This window comes from Physeter macrocephalus, chromosome 6 (genome assembly GCF_002837175.3).
Source record: "Physeter macrocephalus isolate SW-GA chromosome 6, ASM283717v5, whole genome shotgun sequence".
Taxonomy (NCBI): domain Eukaryota; kingdom Metazoa; phylum Chordata; class Mammalia; order Artiodactyla; family Physeteridae; genus Physeter; species Physeter macrocephalus.
In genome coordinates this window covers 73,201,664-73,228,730 of record NC_041219.1, presented here as the reverse complement: position 1 = coordinate 73,228,730, position 27,067 = coordinate 73,201,664, and the positions used below count along the sequence as shown (strand labels likewise).

At 37.6% G+C, this 27,067-nt stretch overlaps 1 protein-coding gene across 5 annotated transcripts in view; it reads right to left on the bottom strand.

The window, feature by feature from the left end:
* RASSF8 (Ras association domain family member 8) overlaps positions 1-27,067 on the bottom strand; it is a 131,029-nt gene that overhangs the window by 60,898 nt on the left and 43,064 nt on the right. For 3 of the 5 annotated variants that reach the window (XR_002892559.2, XM_024129009.3, XM_028491105.2), the window contains one exon: positions 17,246-17,329. The exons of 1 other annotated variant lie outside the window; for it this stretch is intronic. The gene's annotated coding sequence lies outside the window, so the exon portion shown is untranslated. Of the gene's footprint in view, positions 1-10,072; positions 10,094-17,245; positions 17,330-27,067 lie in introns of those variants that run through there. One more of the 5 variants, XM_024129012.3, reaches the window with a different exon arrangement.

Sequence of the window (27,067 nt, the reverse complement as noted above, 5' to 3'; positions counted from 1 at the left end):
TCCTAGCTATTTTATTCTTTTTGTTGCAATAGTAAATGGGAGTGTTTCCTTAATTTCTCTTTCAGATTTTTCATCATTAGTGTATAGGAATACAAGGGATTTCTGTGCATTAATTTTGTATCCTGCTACTTTACCAAATTCATTGATTAGCTCTAGTAGTTTTCTGGTGGCATCTTTAGAATTCTCTATGTATAGTATCATGTCATCTGCAAACAGTGACAGCTTTACTTCTTTTCCGATCTGGATTCCTTTTGTTTCTTTTTCTTCTCTGGTTGCTTTGGCTAAAACTTCCAAAACTACCTTGAATGACAGTGCGTGAGACTGGACAACCTGGTCTTGTTCCTGATCTTAGAGCAAGTGGTTTCAGTTTTTCACCATTGAGAACGATGTTGGCTGTGGGTTTGTCATATATGGCCTTTATTATGTTTGGTAAGTTCCCTCTATGCCCACTTTCTGGAGGGTTTTTACCATAAAACGGGTGTTGAATTTTGTCGAAAGCATCTATTGAGATGATCATATGGTTTTTATCCTTCAGTTTGTTAATATGGTGTATAACATTGATTGATTTGCATATACTGAAGAATCCTTGCATTCCTGGGATAAACCCCACTTGATCATGGTGTATGATCCATTTAATGTACTCTTGGATTCTGTTTGCTGGTATTTTGTTGAGGATTTTTGCATCTATGTTCATCAGTGATATTGGCCTATAGTTTTCTTTCTTTGTGACATCTTTGTCTGGTTTTGGTATCAGGGTGATGGTGGCCTCACAGAATGAATTTGGGAGTGTTCCTCCCTCTGCTATATTTTGGAAGAGTTTAAGAAGGATAGTTCTTAGCTCTTCTCTAAATGTTTGATAGAATTCACCTGTGAAGCCATCTGGTCCTGGGCTTTTGTTTGTTGGAAGATTTTTTATCACTGTCTCAATTTCAGTGCTTGTGATTGGGCTGTTGATATTTTCTATTTCTTCCTGGTTCAGTCTCGGAAGGTTGTGCTTTTCTAAGAATTTGTCCATTTCTTCCAGGTTGTCCATTTTATTGGCATAGAGTTGCTTGTAGTAATCTCCCATGATCCTTTGTATTTCTGCAGTGTCAGTTGTTAACTTCTCCTTTTTCATTTCTAATTCTATTGCTTTGAATCTTCTCCCTTTTTTTCTTGGTAAGTCTAGCTAATGCTTTATCAACTTTGTTTATCTTCTCAAAAAACCAGCTTTTAGTTTTATTGATCTTTGGTATCGCTTCCTTCACTTCTTTTTCATTTATTTCTGATCTGATCTTTATGATTTCTTTCCTTCTGCTAACTCTGGAGGTTTTTGGTCTTCTCTCTTTAATTGCTTTAGGTGTAAAGTTAGGTTGTTTGAGATGTTTCTTATTTCTTGAGGTAGGATTGTTTTGCTATAAACTTCCCTCTTAGAACTGCTTTTGCTGCATCTCATAGGTTTTGGGTTGTCGTGTTTTCATTGTCATTTGTTTCTAGGTACTTTTTGATTTCCTCTTTGATTTCTTCAGTGATCCCTTGGTTATTTAGTAGTGTATTGTTTAGCCTCCACGTGTTCGTATTTTTTACAGATTTTTTCCCTGTAATTATTCTCTAGTCTCATAGCATTGTGGTGGGAAAAGATACTTGATACAAGTTCAAGTGTTTTAAATTTACCATGGCTTTATTTGTGACCCAAGATATGATCTATCCTGGAGAATGTTCTTTGAGCACTTGAGAAGAAAGTGTATTCTGTTGTTTTTGGATGGAATATCCTATAAATATCAATTAAGTCTATCTTGTTTAATGTATCATTTAAAGCTTATGTTTATTTTCATTTTGGATGATGTGTAATTTTTATTTTTTAATAGTTTCTACCAGTTATGCTTGTTTTGCTGTGGGGCAGGTCTACCATTCTGGAAGTGGACCTTTCTTCAGTATCTATATGTCAAGTGTAGGAAGAAGGAAATGGCTTTTGAAGTAATCAGGTGAAGAACTCTCTTAGATTAAAAATTTTTTATTCCATTACATATTATACACAAACAAAAACCTAAGTAATGTATACTGCACACTTAGAATATGATAGTCATTGTTTTGAGCACTCAGAAAATATTAATACATTTAGTCCTCTATAAGGTGCATAGTTTGCTTTATCATGCTCATTTTATAGACGGAAACAGAGGCCCAGGAAGTTTCACTGATTTCCCCAAGGCTGCATAGCTAAGAAGTGGAAAAGCAAGGATTAAATAAAGGCAAAGTTGCTCCACAGGCTGTTTTTTATTTCACATTTCTTTTTGTATGAATAGGTAACTAGATACTTAAAATTTGGTTCATAACGTTAAAAAAACATCAATCCTGTTTTTACTTAGGATTATGTGGTAGTCATATTTTTTACCTTAAACATTCTTTGAAAATAGTTTCTTTTTCTTTTTTTTTTATTAATTAATTATTTATTTTTGGCTGTGTTGGATCTTCGTTTCTGTGCGAGGGTTTTCTCTAGTTGTGGCAAGCAGGGGCACTCTTCATCGCGGTGCGCGGGCCTCTCACTATCGCGGCCTCTCTTGTTGCAGAGCACACGCTCCAGATGCACAGGCTCAGTAGTTGTGGCTCACGGGCTTAGTTGCTCTGTGGCATGTGGGATCTTCCCAGGCCAGGGCTCGAACCCGTGTCCCCTGCATTGGCAGGCAGATTCTCAACCACTGCGCCACCAGCGAAGCCCTGAAAATAGTTTCTAATATTTAGCTCCATAATCTTGTTCCATCTTGTTCCATCTTGCAGTGTAGGAAAATGCTTGTCTCATTATCTCCTATCACTAAATACAATACTGTCTTTTAAAATATAATTGTCATTCTCTTTGTAAAATATTTTCTCTTATGGTTGATTTATCTTATATCTACATTTTATTTTTACATTTGTTTCATTACTTAGTATTTTAGTTCAGGCTGCTGTAACAAAATACCATAGACTGGATGACTTAAACAATAAACATTTATTTCTCACAGTTCTGGAGGCTGGGAGGTCCAAGATCAAGATGCCAGCAGATCTGTTGTCTAATGAGGGCCCACTTCCTGGTTTGTAGATGGTCACGTTCTTGTTGTATCCTCACATGACCGAGAGAAAGATAACTAGCTCTCTGGTCTTTTCTTATACAACCACTAATCCATCATAAGAGCTGTACCCTCATGACCTCATCTAAACCTAATTAACTCCCAAAGGTCTCACCTCCAAATACCATTACATTGGGGTGAGATCTCAACACATCAATTTTAGGGGGAAACAAACACTCAGTGCATGCACTAAGTGAACAACAAAGAATTTTCTCTTACAGTACTGGGGGTCAGAAGTCCAAAATCAGTTTTGATTTTGCACCAGAATCAACATATCAGCTGAGCCATGCTCCCTCCAAAGGTTCTAGGAGAGAATTCTTTCCTTGCTTCCTCAAACTTGTGGTGGCTCCAGGCATTCCTTGCCTTGTGACCACCTCACTACTGTCTCTGCCTCCATGGTCGCACTGACTCATCATCTTCTGTCTCAAAAATTCCCTCTGTCTCTCTCTTATAGGGATAGATATGATTGCATTAGGGCCCGTCCAGATAATCCAGCATAAGGATTTAAGATCCTCAACTTATTGCTTTTTCCATGTAAGGTAATATTCATTCTTTTACCACAAGAATACACTTGTAGTATACACCAAATGAGATCTTTATGTTTTTCCTGTTACATCTTAGACAAATGTCATAAAGCTGTAAATTTTAAACTATAGTCCCGAGGCACCTCCAGAGACACAATTTAAAAACCATTATCAAACAATGCATATCCAGAAAATTAAATTCCCCTTCAGAAGAGAATTATCTACAACATCACCGTTTAAAATGTGGTATTAAAATCTAAGTAGTACATTTTAACCTAATCCAAACATTCCTTTAAAAGAACAATTCAATGTCCTTCTGCAAAATGATAAATTGTTTTCTACAATCAGGAATCTTTAAAATTCAAGATATCATTTAAATTCAATTTAGTAACACTCACACACACACACACACACACACACACACACACACACACAGATACTCTCACTACCACCACCACCACCCCCGCCCCCGGCGCATAAGCTTATGCAGAAGAACATTTATATTATTTAGTCTGCTCTGGGAGGCCATTTTTAAGAGTTACGAATACATAGTAATGAGACTACATTTTTCTTTAATATATAATTTCATACTTAACATGCAGATGGGTGCTGTAACCCATTAGGGTAGGCAATTTGGTAAATATATACCTTTTTATATTTTGCCACTTTTCAAACTATATTTGGAAATCTTCTTTTAGAAACTTCTTCTATATCAGTTTATTATACACTGAAGTCTTATTTTTAATGGCCACACTTTCTTTAAAAAGTATGAGTTTCGCATCCTAAGCTCACTCATAATTACTATTCACTGAACTTGGGATAGTTACCTCTTGCTTTTAAAAAGCAAAATTACCCTATGTAACATGTTTTTGCTATTACTAAGATTATTTTAAAAGAACATACCACATTAGACTATATGCTGCTCAAATCCAGTGAACAGGCTAGCACCTATGCTGATGCACTGTAATCTGTAACAATTCTGTCAAGCAGATCTGTTGGTCACAATGGAGACTCTCTCCAAGGAAGAGTTACGACCACTACATAATAGGCTGAGCCGACCAGCTCTCCAGTCACCTTTGTGCAGTCTATTCCATGCCACCCATAACCAAAGGACCTCTTCTAAATCTTGACTTGATTCAAGGACAGCTTCACCACTATGACCAAGCCAAATCAGGTAGACGACAACAGTCTCACTTTGCCATGATACAAGAGGGGTTCAGATTCACTAGAATTTAGTCTAGCTCTTTAGAGAAGGAAGGTTTATAGAGCAATTCTGCATAAATCTACTCAAGCCACCCATGAACTAGTTATTCTAAATAAATTAACTGACTATAAAGGGGCCAACATCAAGACATCAGGCCTTGGGCCAGATGAAGTGAGTGATGCAGTGAAGGGCTCTTTTGGAAGGTAGACCAATATCCTTGGTTCAGCCCAGTATCCATTCTATGTCCTTGTTTCTCTGGGAGAGTCGTGGGATACAACCAGAACAATAAGGGTTCACCTACAGATACTTTCTGCTGGTCCTCCCTTACCTATGAAATTTCTGGTCATTGATTGTAAATAATTTTAAGTGTTCAGTTTCCATATATCTTTATCTTCTCTGAGAAATTAAAATCATGTTCTGTTTGGCTACTAATGCTGGGATCCATATTTGGTTTTATAAACTTCTCTTGGTTTTAGTTTAGTTTTTTTATCAGCTCATGAATTTTATTTCTGTTTATCAATAAGAACTATTAAAGCAGAATGTTATAAAACTTCAGTCTAGTTATATAGCATCAGAAATACTTAAATTTAAAAAATGGATGTTAGACAAATAAGTTAACAAGTTTTTAGAGCTATATTCAAAAATGAACAAGAATAAAGTCTTCACAGGTGGCTGCCAATCACCTGTGTAACAATTACGTGAATGTTTATATTCTAATGGATATAGCTAAGAAGGATGACGAAATGAAGCAATGCTTTGTGAAAAAATAATAAACAAATATTAGATTTTATAGTGACACAGATTCTTAAGGATTCCTCTCAAGAGTACAGACATGCTCCAATTACAAAGTATTAATATATTTCACTGGAGGTTAAATAAGCCAACATGTCTCACAATTCACATGCCTCTTATAGACATTTTAGTAGAAATGAAACCAAACCATCTTACAAACTATCAGTCCACGGGAAAGGGAAAATGTTTTTTGTCATGAATGATCTTGCAGGTTGTGTTGGTTATTAACTATTACCTCTCAGCTCCAAATTCATCCTTTTGGTCCTCTCTATAAAAATGGATCTAGGTCCTTAAATATTTTTTCTCTGACAACTGCACCATGTGAAGTTTTGTCAAGACGGGGCACTGGAGAGACACAGTAGAGAGGGCAGCAGGGAAGGGTTTTGCTCTCTGGTGAGCCGGCTCAGCAGCAGTTCCTCTGGCAGGGCATGGGCCACGGGTGGCTGCCCCAGTGTACAGTCCTGCAGCAAATGCAGTCTCCCCAGTGCCCGGATCTTGCAGGCAGAGAGGCCAGTAGAAGCAGCAGCTTCCCCAGCACCAGTGTTGGCTGGTTTTATGCGGAGCACCTCTGTTAAGATACTTCCTCAGCAAGTTCCGGGGGAGGATTTCTGTTTACTTCCATAAACGAGGCACCACAGTGACTTTTCTGCCACGCAGTGAACCACAGCCAGGTTCTCTGCAACAAAGTCTGAACCTCAGTCCCAAGGGGCCTCTTCTCTGGGTATTCCAACTCAGCCTTCGGGCTAGTGGTTATTAAGATCATATTATCTCTGCTATTCTGTATTCTATAGAGTTCTCTTTACCTCATCAATCTCTCAGTTCCAAGCCCCTCTTATATTTACAGTCTTTTCTTTTAAACTTCCCCTGTTCAAATGACCATGTGGTGCCTCTCTCCTGACTGGACCCAGGCTTATCCAGCAATAGAAAGCATTGTTTTCCAAAATAAGAAGTGTTGGTGAGGATATGGAAAAAAAGGAACTCTGGTGCACTGTAGGTGGAAATGTAAATGCGGTGGAAAACAGAGGTTCCTTAAAAAATTAAAAATAGAAGTACACACAATTCAGCAGTTCCACTTCTGGGTATTCATCCGAAGAAGAAAAAACACTAACTCAAAAAGATATATGCACTCTTATGTTCAATGTAGCAGTATTTATGATAGCCAAGAAATGGAAACAACCTAAAGGTCCTCCGATGGATGAATAGGTAAAGAAAATGTGGTATGTACACACACCATACATACACATGAATATTATTCAGCCATAAAAAGGAAGGAAATCTTGCCATTTGCAACAACATGGAGGTACCCTGATGGCATTATGCTAAGTGAAATAAGTGAGAAAAAGACGTATCCCATGATCTCACTTTTATGTGGAATAACAATAAAACTCCAAATTTATAGATACAGAGAACAGATTGGTGGTTGCCAGAGGCAGGAGGTGGAGGGGTGGGCAAAATGGGTGAAGGGGGTCAAAAGGCACAAACTTCCAGCTATGAAATAAATAAGCATGGGGATATAATGTATGGTATGGTGACTACAGTTAATAATAGTGTACGGCATATTTGAAAGTTGCTAAGAGAGACCTTAAAAGTCCTCACCTCAAAAAAAAAAAAAGTTCTCATTTCAAGAAAAAAAATTTTTTGTTAAGGAGGTGGTGTTAACTTACCGTAGTGACTATTTCACAGTACATACAAATATCAAATCATTATGTCGCACACCCAAAACTAACATAATGTTATGTGTCACTTATACCTCAATAAAATATTAACACATTAAAAAAGTCCACCTTCGCTTCTACCCACCCACCCTGTACCACCCCTCAAATCCCAAACTGCAACTCTCTGGAACAGACAGCAAGAATATGCAGATTAATTAAGGTAACACTGCATGAAAAATCCTGGACATGCAAGCCATGGTCCAAGATTATTGAGATATGTTAAAATTAGCAAGAAACTAGTTCTTTATCTAAAGGAACACTATACATGAAGCAAAGAAAAAGCACTGGTTAGACATTAGAACCCGGGAGTGTCATAAAATCCAAAAATGAAACAAAACAAAAATACCAATCAATCAAACAAACAAACCCCAAAACAGCCCTTAATAACTTCCAGGCTTTTAAAAGTTTAAAACAAAAGAAAATAAATGAATTTCTCATGTGTTTCAAGGATAAATAGGCTCTTCCTGTCTCTAGTTAAACAAACTCTTCAGCTGAAGGTTCTGACTCTACAATTTTGGAAAGTATGACTGCCTGACAGGCAAAATACAGGATGAAAATAAAGATAATAGTAATTTGGTAACAAATTATAAACTCCAACTGGCCACCAGCACTTCAAAGTAACCATTAGTTAGAGTTAGTGGGGTCTGTGGTCATAGTATTACAGAGAAGTACTATCTTCTGTTTTTAAAGTATGAGTAGCTAGAACCTTATCAATAAAGAAAAAACAGAAATGGTAGAGACTTCCCTGGTGGCACAGTGCATAAGAATCTGCCTGCCAATGCAGGGGACATGGGCTCTATCCCTGGTCTGGGAAGATCCCACATGCCACGGAGCAACTAAGCCCGTGCGCCACAACTACTGAGCCTGCACTCTAGAGCCCGTGTGCCACAACTACTGAGCCCGTGTGCCACAACTACTGAAGCCCATGCGGCTAGAGCTCGTGCTCTGCAACAAGAGAAGCCACCGCAATGAGAAGCCCAAGCACAACAAAGAGTAGCCCCCGCTCACCGCAACTAGAGAAAGCCCGCGCGCAGCAACGAAGACCCAACGCAGCCAAAAAAATAAATAAAATTTTAAAAAAAGAAAAAAACAGAAAAAACAGAAATGGCATTACTGAGAACAAGGAGAGTGACTAAAGAAACACAACTAATGAGTTATTTCTCTTAATCTCATTCATTTTTCCAAAAAGCACATTCAAATCAGCGTTTCGTATTAACACAACAATGGATCATCTAACTTTAGCTATTATATATTCTCTTCTCCTAACATCACTATGAAAATAAATACGGAAAATTTTCATTTCTCTGCAAACTGAGATAGGTAACAAAGTATAATGTTACTTAACTTTAAAGATACACACAAAAGATAAGCAATTTTCCATGACCCTACACATGAATTTGGATAAAATCTCACCGTAATCTCTTTGCTGGTAGAATGGCCTGTCTATGAATACATATTTTGACATAAATTATTTTCTATTTCTCAGTTTTGTGTCTCAGATTTCAGAGGAGAAAAATGAAGAACGCATTTTCTAGAAATGTGGACACTAAGCAGCAGACAGGAATGACAATTTAATATTGTAGGTATTACTGGTCTTTGGCTCAAAAACTCTGACCCTGAAAATCCTGTGTCAAGATGCTCTTCAGGGGTTTCCCTGGTGGTGCAGTGGTTAAGAAACCGCCTGCCATCGCCGGGGACATGGGTTCGAGCCCTGGTCTGCGGAGATCCCATATGCTGCGGGGCAACTAAGCCCATGAGCCACAACTACTGAGCCTGCGCTCTAGAGCCCACGAGCCACAGCTACTGCAGCCCTCGTGCCACAACAACTGAAGCCCACACGCCTAGAGCCCGTGCTCCGCAACAAGAGAAGTCACCGCAAAGAGTAGCCCTCGCTCGCTGCAACCAGAGAAAGCCCACGCACAGCAACAAAGACCCAACGCAGCCAAAAATAAATAAATAAAATAAATAAATTTATTAAAAAAAAAAAGATGCTCTTCAGTAATCCCACAGTGGGTGGAGCCCCTTTATATCAAGGGGTCAAAAGAGACATTGGAATGACTATCTGACCATATTTGGAATTTGAAAAAGAAAACACTATCTTCAGCTGAAGTAGTAGTAAGGTCGAAAGGAAAAAGGACTGACTAACTAAAGCTGTAATCCTAATAATATCCACAATTTTAACCGAAACACAGCGTTTTAAATTCAATTCTTAAAGGATAAGTACTTTGATCTATGATTAAAATTTAATGAAGACTCCACAGCCAGTTTTTGCTGATTGTAAAAAAAAAAAAAAAAAAAAAAAAAATCTAATTTCATGATAACAAACTCCAAGAGCGCTGTCAAAATTTGTTCTTTTATTTCAAATATCCATTTGAGAAAAATTTCAAATAAATAAACATAAATCAGTAATCAACTTGTCTTACATTTTTTTGACATGGAGATGATTTTGTTATTTAAAATGGAATTTAACCTGTATTAAATTCAGTTTTCCACTTCAATCAAGACTTCTATAGAAAAATACTGCATGTTTGTTCTTCCTATAAAATACAGCAATTATCTACCTTATTTATTATTTCCCAAAAACAAAATCAGCCCAATTTCAACACACCACTGGAATTTGGGAGAAAGTTAATACAGGCACATTTGCAGTTAAGGATAGCACACATGTTTTATCTTGCCTTCTAAGGCTGTTGGACTAGAGATGCCAAGGATGCGATGCTGAAAAGGATTATCAGACTCAGCATAAACACATACCACAATCAATTGATGATGTCTGCTATGAACACAGGCAGCATACACACATGACATATTTCACCATCCCTCCTATGGAAGCTGTGGGTTAAGAACACATTTTAGTGGTCAGACAGCCCTGGGTTCAAATCCTGACCTCTCCACATATTAGGTATATGACCTTAGACAGATTACTAGCTTCCTTGGCTCTAAAATGGGAATAATAATCCTTAAATTTGTCAGAGCTAAGTTACAATGAACATGAAGACTTAAATACAACCTGGCATGCAGTAATCACTTTAAAATAGCTACTATTAGTAATATTATAGGAGTTTGAGTCTTTCAGGGCTCATTAGTGACTGATCACTGAATGTGATCTTGAAAGGCAGGTCCCTGCCCAGATCTGCTGCTGTGCTGAGCGAGCTCTCACTCAGCAAGTCGCGGGACTTAACGGCAGCAGCCAGCTGTGGCTGCATCTGCTGAGCTGAGGTACCGGCAGCTCACGTGGGAGCCCGGACACAACTCCACGAGGCAACAGAGGGCCAGGGCCACCCTCTCATATTCCCCAAAGCAGCACTACAGGTCTGAGGCTTGTCCACGCAATACAGAAATGTGCCATTTACGCAGAATGAAGGTTAGAAAAATAATGGTTACAAAAATAGAACCTTTTTACTCTTCCTGGGACCACTCACCTACCTACCAAGTATGGGATAGGAACTGGTAATCACACTCTACTGCAGCCCTCGTGCCACAACAACTGAAGCCCACACGCCTAGAGCCCGTGCTCCGCAACAAGAGAAGTCACCGCAAAGAGTAGCCCTCGCTCGCTGCAACCAGAGAAAGCCCACGCACAGCAACAAAGACCCAACGCAGCCAAAAATAAATAAATAAAATAAATAAATTTATTAAAAAAAAAAAGATGCTCTTCAGTAATCCCACAGTGGGTGGAGCCCCTTTATATCAAGGGGTCAAAAGAGACATTGGAATGACTATCTGACCATATTTGGAATTTGAAAAAGAAAACACTATCTTCAGCTGAAGTAGTAGTAAGGTCGAAAGGAAAAAGGACTGACTAACTAAAGCTGTAATCCTAATAATATCCACAATTTTAACCGAAACACAGCGTTTTAAATTCAATTCTTAAAGGATAAGTACTTTGATCTATGATTAAAATTTAATGAAGACTCCACAGCCAGTTTTTGCTGATTGTAAAAAAAAAAAAAAAAAAAAAAAAAATCTAATTTCATGATAACAAACTCCAAGAGCGCTGTCAAAATTTGTTCTTTTATTTCAAATATCCATTTGAGAAAAATTTCAAATAAATAAACATAAATCAGTAATCAACTTGTCTTACATTTTTTTGACATGGAGATGATTTTGTTATTTAAAATGGAATTTAACCTGTATTAAATTCAGTTTTCCACTTCAATCAAGACTTCTATAGAAAAATACTGCATGTTTGTTCTTCCTATAAAATACAGCAATTATCTACCTTATTTATTATTTCCCAAAAACAAAATCAGCCCAATTTCAACACACCACTGGAATTTGGGAGAAAGTTAATACAGGCACATTTGCAGTTAAGGATAGCACACATGTTTTATCTTGCCTTCTAAGGCTGTTGGACTAGAGATGCCAAGGATGCGATGCTGAAAAGGATTATCAGACTCAGCATAAACACATACCACAATCAATTGATGATGTCTGCTATGAACACAGGCAGCATACACACATGACATATTTCACCATCCCTCCTATGGAAGCTGTGGGTTAAGAACACATTTTAGTGGTCAGACAGCCCTGGGTTCAAATCCTGACCTCTCCACATATTAGGTATATGACCTTAGACAGATTACTAGCTTCCTTGGCTCTAAAATGGGAATAATAATCCTTAAATTTGTCAGAGCTAAGTTACAATGAACATGAAGACTTAAATACAACCTGGCATGCAGTAATCACTTTAAAATAGCTACTATTAGTAATATTATAGGAGTTTGAGTCTTTCAGGGCTCATTAGTGACTGATCACTGAATGTGATCTTGAAAGGCAGGTCCCTGCCCAGATCTGCTGCTGTGCTGAGCGAGCTCTCACTCAGCAAGTCGCGGGACTTAACGGCAGCAGCCAGCTGTGGCTGCATCTGCTGAGCTGAGGTACCGGCAGCTCACGTGGGAGCCCGGACACAACTCCACGAGGCAACAGAGGGCCAGGGCCACCCTCTCATATTCCCCAAAGCAGCACTACAGGTCTGAGGCTTGTCCACGCAATACAGAAATGTGCCATTTACGCAGAATGAAGGTTAGAAAAATAATGGTTACAAAAATAGAACCTTTTTACTCTTCCTGGGACCACTCACCTACCTACCAAGTATGGGATAGGAACTGGTAATCACACTCTTCTAAGAATTTCAGAGTCTTAATCTAGGCCTACTCAACACCAGCTGCAGTGAAAGAAAACAGACTTCAACCAACATGAAATCTACTTTAACGACAAAGTATATATGTATATAAAATGAAAAAAAGACCTTTAAAAATTTAAAGCTAGATAGAAAATGCTTATGATGTATAACCAGGAGAATGGACAATATCACTAAAAGGAAACTAGATCCTTGTATTATAAAAAGTAGTTTTCAACAGCTAAAAACAGTGTCAAATAGTACAATATTGCTTGAAATTCTGACTCCATGATTATGATTTCTAATTAATAGGGTTGGCTACTACTCCAGGTCTTATTACAGTATATGATTTTACTGGGCCTGAGTGAATCGGATTGGAAAGCAATGAAAATGGAAGGACATAGGATTTAAACAGTCAGCAGACCTGGGTTCACTGCTTACTTTAACCTTTTAACCCTGAACTTCCTTAAACTCATGGATGCTCTTTTCTCCATCTGCAGAATACTGATAAAGACTATTTCCCTCTTTAGTTTGCCGTGAGCATCAAACTAGACTCTTCTACTCTTCTACTTCAGAGTGTTATACGAACACTAAAATGCTGTCCCACCAGGTGACTATTGCTAGAGAAGCCACATCTTACCATGGGTTTATGAAACAGACTTGGATTAGGAACAGGAGAGAACAGGAGAGAAGCTGGGACGGCAGTGCCGTGGGCACACCACACAAGAATAAGTCTGCTCTCATTACTGGGCGCAGCTGCCAGGCTCCCTGAGGGCGAGCCCATGCCAACACAGGCCCTGTGGATAACAGGCTACTGACTGCACGGAAATCTCACCTTTTTTTAAATTCTGGAGATAGTTTCCTTTAATTTGATTCCATAAATGTGGGTGGAGGGACAGAGCATGAAGATGGACAAACACATGAAATGAAATATCATGGACAAAGAATGCCCGAGAAAAAACACATCTGGATACTAATCACAGTCCCCACCAATTTTTAAAAATCCAACTCACTCACATGATTAGTAAAGATATAAATAAATAACAAAATAATATATGAGCACAGTTATGTTTAGGTGTCAAGAGTGATATATAGACATGAGGCCAGATGGGAAGATGTCTTCTCTTCCTCCATCTTCAGAAATACAAGAAGCTGTTTACAGCCATTGAAAAAAGGCTAAATAACTACAGTTCACAGAGCCAACACTCAAGCGTTCATTGCCGGTTATAATGCTATTTGGGGAAGAAGCGGAGATTGAGTTTCCTCACTTTTAAAATATTAAATGCCTGACAGCTTTTGTTAAAATAGTAACAAGTGCTAAGTGCTTTGAATCTATCAATTTATTTAATTCTCCTAATAATCTTAAGAGACTGATACTATTATTGTCCCTACTTTTTAGAAGAGGAAACCATGCCACAGAGAAGTTATAAAACTTGCCCAAGATCACACACCTCATTAGGGGAAGGGCCAAGCCCTGAATCTAGGCAGTCTGCAATCCTGAATTAATATATACTCTACCATCTAATAAAATAAACAATTAAGCAGAATATATCCTCGTTTCAAAAAGCATCTCCTAATGGCCTACTATTGCTACATGTATGATAACAAAACCTTTAAAGACACTAGATTTAAACAGAAGTTCATGGGTCATCTCCATTTATTAGTTAATTAATCAGGTCATCACATTTACTTGACTCAGGTGCTTGTGGGATTGGACGTAAAGAGGAAGCAAGGGCCTAGGAGAGTAACTACCACTATCAAAAACAATACTGCTCATCTGGGAAATATGTGACTAATCCATTCCAGCCTCCATAAACAGGATTGATCCTAACCAGTCTCCCTTGTATTCCCAGTCCCTGTACCCTGGCCTCGTAGGGATCCAACAATCCCTTATGTTGCCCCTTGTCTATCCAAAGGCTCCAATCAACTCTCTCCTGCTCTGCCATCACCAACAATAGAATTTTGCAGCCCAGAAACACTTTTCTTCTTCATCAAGTCCTCTTTATGTTGGTTCCAGTGGATGAAGTCGACCAGACATTAAGGGGGAAGAGGAATGTCTGACTAACTAAAGCACATTAAATTCATCTCCAACTGGTAGTATGAGAAGAGATAATCAGGGCAAAGAGCTTTCCTACCGTCCCTTGAACAAATCACAGTGTCCATTCTCAGGGCTGGGGGAATTCAGGGGTGGCAAGCAAGGCACAAAATGTAAGGAGGCATCCTTGTCAAGCGCCAATACTACCTGCACGACTCTGAGAGTGAGTGCCTCCTTACATTTTGTGCCCTCCTAGGTGCCTCACTTTACTTATTCTAAAGACCCTGCACCATTCTGCCTGCAAGTCAAAACGTTTAAGATGGTCCCAGTGGACAGGAAGGAAACACTTTAGCTGCTCTCTGGTCACTGCCTAAGGAGAAGCGGCTGGTTCTACCTTCCCTTCTAATCTTCCACTGATTTCTAATTTAGTTTCTGGCTAAAATCTAAGCTCGTTTGGTGGTTGACCAACTTTCCTAAACAAAAAAGAAACACTAGTGAGTGAGAAAGCCTCTGGCCCCAGGGCCTCAAAATCTATTAGGTATCAGTTAGCTCTTCCAGGGTTACGGCAATCAGCTGCCTAGAAAACGAGAGCTACAGCCACAAGAGCCCCATGGGGGACCAGGGTGCCGGCCTGCCCATATCTGCTCCAACATCACCACTCTGTCCACTTATTTTTATACTGGATCAGAGAATAAACCAGTAGCTACCTTACCATCTTAAAAACAGCAACAACAAAAAATAAAAACAGCCTTCTTCTGATGCCAATTTCCCCACTACCTATCCTTCATTTCTCGTGCCTTTTCATTTTCTTACCTCCCACTCTACTGAGCCCGTTCCTGTCAGGCTCTTACCCCCATACTCCACCAAACCCCTTCATCAAGGTCACCAATCACCTTCATGGCGCTAAATCTAGAGTAAGTTTACCCCCCGCCCCTCCTCCCAATACTCTTTCTGCTTTTGGCTGCTAGGACATGGCATTCTCCTGGTTTTCCTCTGTCTTCACTGGTGTCCCTTCTCAACCTCCTCTTCTCTATGCTTTCCTACTGTCTGAGTGTCCCAAATCTGACCTTGGTCCTCTACTCTTTCTATCCATATTCACACCCTGGGTGATCTCATTCAACTTACCACAACTTGAAATGCCATACACTTGACAATTCCCACATTTACATTTTTAGCTCACTTCGGCCTCACATCCAGATGCCAGCTCAACATTGGCACTTGGACGTCCAGTAGGCAACTTGAACTCAACATGCCTCAAAAGGAACTCTTGATCTTACCTCCCTAATCTGTTGCACCCACACTCTTTCAACTCAGTGCAAACCGCCCACAATGCAGCCTTTTAGGTGCTTAGGCCAAAAGGCCTCCAGTTAATCTTGACTCCCCTGTCTCACTAGCCATCATCCAGTCTGTCAGGAAATCCCGCTGGCTCCACCTCTACCCACCCTACCATACTCTCCTCTGAGTTACTCCAATAGCCTCCTGACAAGTCTCACTGCTTCCACCCACACTTCCTCCACCTCCAAATCTCCCATTCCCAACACAGGAGCCAGAAAGAAGAGAAATAAAAGAAAACAAACAGAGACAGGAACTTAAATACATAAATGACAAGACACAATGAAGTACAGTTGACCCTTGAACAGCATGAGTTTGACTGTGTGGGCCCATTTATATGCAGATTTTTTTCCAATAAATACTACAGTACTTCAGGGTCCAAGGCTGGTTGAATCTGTGGATGCAGAGGGCCAACTATGGGACTTCAACATCCTCAAATTTGGGTATCTGAGGTGTGTCCTGGAACCAAGCCCCCACGGGTACTGAGGGATGATACTCACACCTATGTCCTGACTCCAACAGTTGTTAAGTGCAGGCTGCTAACAGGTACCTTGATAGGAAACTCAAATACTACAAGGGGCACTGCTGTCTAGGACACAGTTTTTTAAGTCAGGGGACAACTCTTTTTCAAGTTCTGCATTAAGTACGCTTTCCCTTAATTTACATAATAGTTTCATTCCTGGGAAACTAACTGTATTTTAAGACAATGCAAAAGTGCTTTGTGTATGTGTGTAAAAAGTTGTGTCCAGTTGTGGACTTTCACTGTTAAAGCACAGTGGGTCATTTTTAAGTTTTTGTGTGGGACTGACCTGTGCAAGATAGGATGCCTGGCCTCTCTGTCACCCATTCACTAACTGCTGGTAGTACGTCTTCAATCACTGTAGCAACCAGTGATTGAATGTCCTCACAAATGGCATCGCAGATGTCCCAGACACTCTTGGTAGAGGAACCTCTCCTGCTTAGAAACACTACTCTAGAAATAAAGTCTACAATCCTATAGCATCTGCTGATTCATAGTTTGATCAAAAGAAGTGTGAGCAACATACTGAAAAGCACAAAGGGCCATCCAGCTTGAGCAAGGGATTAAAATTTATTCAAGCATATCCTAGTATATCCATCGGTTCTTAGCCCAGATAGTCCCCTTGTCCGAACATGCTGGTGAGCTTGGCTTTCTTGTGAGATGGCGGTGGGATTATAATAGCTGGCAACTACACGTGACACATAACTTTAAACCTTGGGAATTTGCTACTATGTAAATCTATTTTGCAGTATGGGGAAGTACCAGTGTGCAGGGAAGAACACTGGACTGATTGGGAATCAAATGGTCTGGGTTGTAATTCAGGCTCTGCAAACAAAGAGATGTATTTACCTATTTGACCGATCTTTACCTACTGGCTAAGCAGCACTGGGACCACAGAGAAAAGCAGAGAATATTTACCCTAGAGAAGAAGTCTAGAGGGAGCAGATCAGTCCCCAAATGCGTCTTCCTTTCTTCAACCTCAAATCTGAATCTTCAAAGTACCTTCCAAGTAAAAAACAAAATTAAGATTTTGTGTATATGCTTGCAAGATGCCATGGTGCTTCACAGGGAAAACACAAAATGACACTGGCAAGATGGTGCCAGACTAAGGTAAAGTCACCCATATGACATTATTTTGCTTTTCACATGAGGATATAAATAAAACATTACTATATGAAATTACTACTTGGTTAATAGTAAAAATCACTATTTATATTTCTGCTTTTTGATATAGTGAAAAGATAGAGAGTATACATTCAAATGATCCTTGAAAGCAAAATGGAAGAGAAATAGCAGTTAATACCAGCCTGTTTTTCTGAAAGCATTATTATTTGTTGTATCAAAAAATCTTTAATCTTTAATCATTTCATCCGTCACAAAATTCCCATTCTGACAAGGCAAAATTTGCAAAGAATCTGCACAGTAAAATTGTCCAGTGGCTGGAGCAGCTAACAGGAGAAAATGTTAAAGTGAAAGGAACATTATTAAATCAATGGCCTGGAAACAGTATAGCATTGAATGTTATCTATTTATACCTATTTTTTAAAGTGAGAATATTTTAAAGTAGCAATATCCTTTTGAAGAATAAAGATATGTTAAATATTTAATTTCTTGAGACTATAAAGAAATTATCAAGAATAAAAAGTGTGAATAAATTTTCTCCTTACAGAAATATCTGAAGTTTAGGTTACTCCAAACCATCAATATTTCTACTTATCCTCCCACTAGAACTTTGCTTACTTATAAATAGTTTTGATCCTTTCAATTACCATAAAGCCCAGAGCCCCTAAAAGAAAAGCTTATTTCTATCAAACTAGAATAAGAATCCTGTTTTTTAAAATCAGCCATCTCCTTCGCATCTATATTCATATTCACACCAAGATGTACTTGTTTATCCCCAAACACATCATACTCCTTATGTGCCTTTCTAGATTTTGCATATGCTATTTCCCAGGCTATTTTAGAAGGCCTTCTGCTGCCTCCCTAAAGACCTACTCACTTTTAACTACTCAGCTCAAATGATCTCCACAAGCATCTCTCCTTAACCTCTGCAGTTACAGTACTTCCCCATGTGCTCCCATAGCACCTCCTTCATTCCACTGTTGTGTAATTTATAACATGACCATAACCATTCACCACCTGTCTATCCCCCAGTAGACTCTCTGTAAGCCAAAAGACTGGGCAGTACCATGTCAAAAAGAATTGCTAATGAAATGAACAGCTATGGAAAATTATGCTGAAAAGGTTCTTATCCTTCTGCAAAAGATCCAAACCTTAAGGTCTACTACTTCCTCCAGATTTGTTATTTATTTATTTATTTATTTTGCATATTGATTATTTATTTATTTGGCTGCGTCGGTCTTAGTTGTGGCACACGGGATCTTTTGCTGCAGCTCCTGGGCTTCTCTCTAGTTGTGGTGGGCGGGCTCCAGCGCGCTCCGGCTCAGTAGTTGTGGCCCGCGGGCTTAGTTGCCCCGCAGCATGTGGGATCTTAGCTCCCCAACGAGGGAGCGAACCCTCGTCCCCTGCATTGGAAGGCGGATTCTTAACTACTGACCACCAGGAAAGTCCCCAGATTTGTGTTATTTATAAATTAGTATAAGAAAATCAAACTTGGTACGTATATCACATATATTCTATCAATTTTCAAGGTTGAGCTAACAGATTTTTTCCCAAGGGAAGAAATACATCTCTACAATTGATGTCCAAAACAAGTGCTTTTGATTCACACAACGTCTATTAAATGCATATAAACATTCACACTTAACAGATATTTACCAAAAAAAAAAAATTCCCCTATTTAGATTACGATTCATCCAAAAAATAGGAAGCACAAAAGAAAAAAAAAGCACACCACAGAGAGCTTATAGGGAAAGTAGGTGTAACCACACCTACTGAACCCAACAATTCATGCCTTTCAATGTCAAAAAGTGCTTAATTGAAACAATATAGACTAAACCTCCACTGTAAACTGTGTAACAATGTGTGCAGTTAGTTATGATCGACACCTACAATGTCCGGCCAAAAGAAACAGAAAGGAAGTATGAGAGGTAACTGCATAACGCAGCAGAAACATCTATACACAAAACTTATCCGTCAGTGCCACGAAGGTAATTCGCACAGATGGCGAGGGGATTTAACAGGTATCCAATTTCCAGATGTATACTCCATGCTTTATGAGATCACAATTTCATTTCATCTTTACAGCCATCCTGTGAGATAGTTATTGTTAACCTCAATTTAATGATTTCTGATAAGCTGAGAACGATAAATGTGACCTCACTTGTCCCATGTCCCCCATCTCACTCAATGGACAATGGCCCGAGTCCTCTGGGCCTGCACCGCAAATCAGGCACTAGGGATATAGGTATACCCAGGGTGACCACTCATCCGGGTTTGCCTGGAACAGCAATGGTTTCCATTGTTATCACAGCATAATTACCAACAGTACCATGTTTCACTCTCCAAAGTGTCTGGTTTGAACAATTATATAGTCTCCTTACGTATAAAAGAGTGAAAGTCTACTTATATAAAAATATATCTAGCCTGTGTCTGAAACAAGACTGAAGCATTTGGGAAAAATGGCACTATTTTAATAAAAATGATGACAGCTATCATTCATTGAATTTTTTAAATACAAAGTCCCTTACATATATAATTTACTCTTACCCAACATTCAAGTGAGAAAACTGCAGTTTAGAGAATTCAAGGTCACACAGTTAACAACGGGTTAAGCTGATTGGTACCCAGATTGATGAATCCTGATGATATGTGGCAATTTCTGAAACTACAGACACAGCTCTTTGGGACGTCCTGGAAGGAAGGGATAAGGATGAAGTGAGGGGCCAGGAAGACTACCAAGGGTGCCTTTCTTGCAGAGTGAGTCTCTTTCCTCTAACTCCTTGGTATTTAGTGGAACCACTAAGTGGGGTTGTGTGTGTTTGAAATAGAAACCACTTTTAAAAGAAGCAGGTTTAACACTGGGCAAAAGTGAAGACCATACACAGAGGCAAGTCAGAAAGATGAAGGGATGCTCACTTGACACAGGACTCTAGACTGAGCAAGATCACGGGGAGATTTTCATAAGTTTTGAAACTGGAGGTTCAGGATAAGTTTCCCTAAATTTCTAAGAAGCAAGTACACCCCAGCTGAAATGTGAAAGAGACGGAGTGTGTAAGTTCAGCTGTTGACATAACGTGATATTACTTGGCAGTAAAAACTTTGTTTTTCCCATCTGATGTGAACCTTTTTAACTTGGTGAGACTATATGTTCCTTAAAAGCAGAAACCGTGAACTCCATCCTCTTCTATAACTTTCACAAAATCCACTTTAGATAAAAGAAACTGCCTTTGCAAAATTAGAAAGAGGGTTATAACATTATTACTACCTTAGTAGATCTTAAAAACAAAAAATGATTTTGTATATTCTCCCTATTGCATTCAGGTAGATGTAGGCACTGCCTCAATTTACCGGGATAGAAACCAGGTCATAAAGAATGACTCTACTAAAACGATAGTCACCGGTGCAATCAGGAGGAGATGCGATCACAGTCCCACGTAATTACATGCTAAACTCGTTTTTACAAACTCAGACACATGGAAGAATGCAAACCAGCAATAAATATTCACTGAACTCTGACCAATTCAACGCGTAATCTGATAATCATATCTGCCTTTAAGATTATTCTGGCAATTAAAGGAGTCAACCTGCAAAGAATCCTGTGTAACACACACACACACACACAGCTACAAATTAAAAAAAACATAAATACATGTTCTTTGTACACGAAGATACCCAAGAAACTGTTAACAATGGTTACCTTTGATTGAAGGAGGAAAAATGAAAGGAGGTAACCTTATTTTGCATTTTATACCTTTCTATACATTTTAAACTTACTGGATTACTTTAAGTTAGTAATTGGTTTAAATACAAACGTTAATCCTTAGTCACAAAGGGGCTGTGGTGCCCACAAATCCATTAGCATTACTGAAAAAAACAAGGTCGCCATTAAGAGCCATATTCAGGAAAAACAGCACAAGTAAATTAAACAAAATAATACTTAGAGGCACAGTATCTCTGTGAAAGAGGAGACGGGATTGAAGGGAGATTGGTTATTTCCTAAAAATTTCTTAAATTTCCTGCCCAGATATAATCATTGTAAACAAAACAGTGGAGTCAACGGGGAAGTGGAGCAGAGATAAATAATAAATCAAAATATCTGTGGAATTAAAATGAATGTCCTAATTCTCTCATTTAATCTATGAAGACTTTAACTTTGATTCAATGTCATTGGCAATCAATATTTGAACATTTAAGCTGCTGTGATACTTGATGTAACAGGCACAGGGAAAGGGCTAAGATTTAAACCTAGGGACACACTGCTCTTTATCATTCCCAGGGATGCTGGACCCCCACCCTTCCAGGGACAACGATCCCAGATACACAGGTATATACCACAGTCTAACATGAATGGCAGCCTGGAAAGGCAGTCTGTTCAACCCTGCCCAGAGAATGATGATCTTGATTCATTACTTGATTCTGTGTATAGTCCATCTCAATAAATATATCTTTATGGTGATGTTTTTTCAATAAGGCAAATGATGAGATCTTAGACATTTGGTCAATCTTAGATTTTTAAAAAAATCTACTTTCAAATTTCTGAATACAAATACATTTGTTTTAGAGAATCTGTAATAATAATGTAATAATAATTATTATTTTCCTACAATTCTACCACTTGGAGATAATCATCAACACTTTTGTATATTACCTCGTTTATTTTCTGCATAAATACAGTTAAAAAATACAAGATTATAATTTATATTATGTCCTTATGCTGTCACTTTTTAGATTACTATTATTTTTCCATTCATTAAATAGTTAAAAAAAAAACTATCTACAGATAAAGAAGTAGGTAGACAGACAGACAGATTCCATTATTGGCTACAGAGTACTAGTCTACCTTCTAGGTGCATTATATGAGCTTTTTTTGTTTGTTTGTTTTGTGGTACGCGGGGCTCTCACTGTTGTGGCCTCTCCCGTTGCGGGGCACAGGCTCCGGACGCGCAGGCTCAGCGGCCACGGCTCACCGGCCCAGCCGCTCCGCGACATGTGGGATCTTCCCGGACCGGGGCACGAACCCGCGTCCCCGGCATCGGCAGGCGGACTCTCAACCACTGCGCCACCGGGGAAGCCCTGTATGAGCATTTTGATCTTTCTTACTTCTCCCACTGCCAACATTACGAATTACATATGTCTGCTTATGTTACATTTTACGTTACAGGTCACTGATATATATGTCATGTTATATGCTTTTTTAATCTTTAATAATGTGACATACTAAATATGATATTTAAATTAAACAAATCTTTAGATCTATATCTGTTTGTATTCTTTTTTAAACTACCAAGAACTACTAACTTTTATTTTATACTGGAGTATATAGTTGATTAGCAATGTTGTGTAAGTAGCAGGTGTACAGCAAAGTGATTCAGTTATACATATACATATATCTGTTCTTTTTCAAATTCTTTTCCCATGTAGGTCATTACAGAATATTGAGCAGAGTTCCCTGTACTATACAGCAGGTCCTTGTTGGTTACCTATTTTAAATGTAGCCGTGTATACATGTCAATCCCAGACTCCAAAGAAGACACACAGATGGCCAAGAGGCGCAAGAAAACGTGCTCAACATCGCTAATTATTAGGGAAATGCAAATCAAAACTACAGTGAGATATCACTTCACACGAGTCAGAATGGCCATCATCAAAAAGTCTACAAACAGTAAATGCTGGAGACGGTGTGGAGAAAAGGGAACCCTCCTACACTGTTGGTGGGAACAGGGCTACAAACTAATTTTTTAAATTGGGTGTTGATTATTTTCTTACTGATCTTAAGTAGTTCTTTACATATGGGTATTAACTCTAGTTATATATATGATAATATATATATATACACATTATATCGAATACTTTTTGTGATTTGACATATGCAAATTTTAATTATTTTATTTTTAATGTAATTACATATATGAATCATTCCATTTTAAATCTTTGCATCTGTATTTTAGTTTATCTTTCCCTAAACCCCAAATCCGATATTTATGAACATTCTCTTCTAGTATATTTATTACATTTTTATATTTATAATATAATTTTTAATCAATAAAACATTCTTCTCGGCTTTCTATTCTGTTTCAAGTATTTGTCTACTTTATCAACATCATATTATTATTATTATTATTTTTTTTACAGATGGAGAATATAGCCAGTATTTTATAATAGCTTTAAATGGAGTATAATCTATTAAATAAATGAATCTCTGTATTGTACATCTGAAACTAACATAATATTCTAAATCAACTACACTTCAATAAAAAAATTCTGTCTTTGACTTCTGATAACTTGACTGTAATGCATCTTTCTGTGGATTTCCTTGGGATTATTTTATTTGGGATCTTTTTTTTTGTGAATTTTTGAATTTTATTTATTTTTTTATACAGCAGGTTCTTATTAGTTATCCATTTTATACATTAGTGTATATGTGTCAATCCCAATCTCCCATTTTAATTATTATCTTTATATAAATATTTTTTGGCTCTTATAAATACGAAATTCAGAATCACTGACCTGTGAAAATTTCCTGCTGAGATTCTGATTATATTAAACTTACAAATCAATATAAAGAGATCGAAAATAATTAATGAATTGTCTTCCACACTGAGTCTCTGCACCTTGAGAGAAAAGTTTAATGGTTTTCTTCCTACATACCATTCGCATTTCTCACAAAGTTTAATCCTCAGCATACTTTTTGTTGCTACTAATGAATGGGCTCCTTTTTTCTCACATTTTGGAACTAGTTATTATTACTATATACATCATGATATTTCCATTATTTACAATGGAACTTCACTACACTCTACTATTTTTAGTTGACCGTCTTTGTGATTTTTTTCATTATCTACAAAGAATTTTATCCCCCTTTCCAACAGTTCTTTGTCTTACTCCTTTTTCTTTTCTTAATACACTAACTAGATATTTCAAAGCTATTTTAGATAGTAGTGATGACAGCTGGTATGTTGCTAATTCTAACAGGAGATAAAAATTTTGCGTTTCACCATTATTAGTATTTTGGCTATTAATAGCTGGATCCCGATTTTGTTTATAAAATTATAGATACTTCCCATAAAAGAGAAAGAGTAAATATCTCGAAACTGTGAGATAATGGGTGATTTTATTTTCCTTCACATTTTCACAGTAATTATCTAGGATTTCTAAATCTACCTTTCTATATTTTAGAATTCAAATTTTATTGATTTATGTTTTTTAAAAATCATCCATTTGGTTAAGTTTCTCAAACATATGTGGAAAATATCTACAAAAGTATTATTACTTTTCATTTACAGATAACTACAGTTATATCCCATAACTGCTAATTTTGTATATATTTGTAAAATTAGACTAGCCACAAACACTTCCAATTTATTTTCCAAGTTGCCTAAAATGAACGGACACACACACATCCTTAACTCACTATTTCTCTTAATGTTCCTTGCTTCAGGAGAACATTTTTAACTCCAAATAATCTTGGTTAGCAATCAGTGTCTTGCAGAAAGCAAGACAGAAGCAAACCCTAGAAAGTTTTCTCTTTAGAAATAACACTGTACTGTTCTTTGTAAAAGACAGCAAATCTAAAGATAATGTCTGGATACAAATTTCTCAAAGTAAACTTATTCTGCTAATAAAAATGATACTTCATCCTTTTTATTAAAATACATTCATGCTTATTAAGACTACAGTACAAGATGCCATAAAATAAAATATTAACAATTTGATATTAGGAAATTCATAACATTCCCAGATCAGAGCTCCATGAAAACCAGTTCTAATACTGTTACTATTAAGACTTGCATGTTAATAAATGTTTGTGGCAATCTCTTCAAGTCCTCATCAAATCCTGTTTCTTTCATATTTCATTAAGTAACCATTATACTGAACCTGTCTTACCATCTGAAATAGTTTGAGATACATTATCAGAAAAATATATCAACTTCCAATATAAACAGCTAAATTTTTCATTTTTACTCTACCAGGGAAGTTTCAAAGCGCTAAAAAATGCAAACTGCTACCCATTTTCTAAAAACAGAAATGAAATAATTAGGTCACAATAGATGGCTTCTTTCTTAGAGAGAAAAAAACGATGATGATGAATGCAACTGGAATGTTTATTGTCACTGAAATTCTTCAGGCCTGGATTCCCAGTACATGTCTTGATGCAGGTTACTATGACAACTTAAATTACAGAAAATATCCCCCCTTCTATCAAGTTGTTTTCTCCACAAGGCCATTTCAAGCCTCCTAAAATCTGTATGCATGGATTACTTAAAACATCAATAAACATCTCTTCACAAGTTTTATTCAGAAATGCCCCCATCTAAACCCTTAAAACCAAGAACAAGCATATAAAAATAAATTCCATTAAATCTACACGGGACAGAAAACCTAACCTGAAAACACACATACAAAGCTTAAAATATAAAGTGTTGAGAGTACTCTGAAACTACTCCCCATTACCAGAGGCCCAGGGTGTATTACCACCATATGCTTCATTACAGAAACTATGGGAAATCACTTGCAAGGCAGTTTTCAAAGAAGATTATAGAACTAAGCCTTGTTTACCATTATTTTCCCCTCACTAATGCTTTTTACAGGAAAGTACCAGAAAAGGAAGGGGGGGGGAGAATATTGCAGTCCTATTTAGAACAGAAAGAGAAACAAATAAGCAATCTGTAAAATCTAAACTTGTTTTACCTAATCTGTCTTTTACAGAAAACATGGGCTTTATGGTTTGCTCTCACACAGCTTCAATTTTATACTCACACAGCTTCAATTTTATAAACCTAACAAAAATGCCTTGTGATAAATAACAGTGTGAATTATTCTCTATCCTCATTCTCTAAGAGTATAATGGCTTGGGAATAATTGCATCACTATGGAGAAATGTGATTTAGTACAGATATTCTGATTTTAAGACAGTAAAAATTTAAAGTCGCTCCTTAAAAAAAAAAAAAGGTCGTTTTAAAATGTAGCAATACTAAGAATTTCAATGCTGGTTTTGCCGCTCATCAAAGTTAACATAACTAAAAATTAAATGCTTCCTTTGGAAATAGGGAACTCATATACCCTGTTGGTATGAGTAAACTGGCTCAGTATCCAGCATAGGCCAAAAAGTTTTGTAAGTTCAAACAAAGCTTTATTTAAAAAAGAAAAACAGAGCAGTATGCTAAATGCTAAAGGAGTCTCTTTGCTCTTGAAGTCAAGAATCAGACTGTTACTGAGCATTTGAGAATAGCAAAAAATGAAAACTCCTCAGCAGTAAACTCCAAGCAACTCATATATCTCTCTCCTACCTGTATTAGTAAATAAGTACTAGTGTTCCAAGAGAAACAAAATAACTGAAGTGTTCAAACCCAAATGTACACAATCCCTAAACTTAAACCTGAAACACAGTTCCTTCTTGGTGTAACTTACATATAATGCCTCCTATATAGAAAATAATTAATGTGTAAAAGAAAGATCTACGGAACAGCTTCATCAATAATGGAAGCTAAAACTAAAATTTAAGTGACTATCCAATCATGGAGAGAACGCTGGTCAATGGAGCTACATAATACATTTTTTCCTTATGCTTTTCTTCTTTTGACTGTATTACAAACAGCAGGGCACTACAAATAGCAGGGC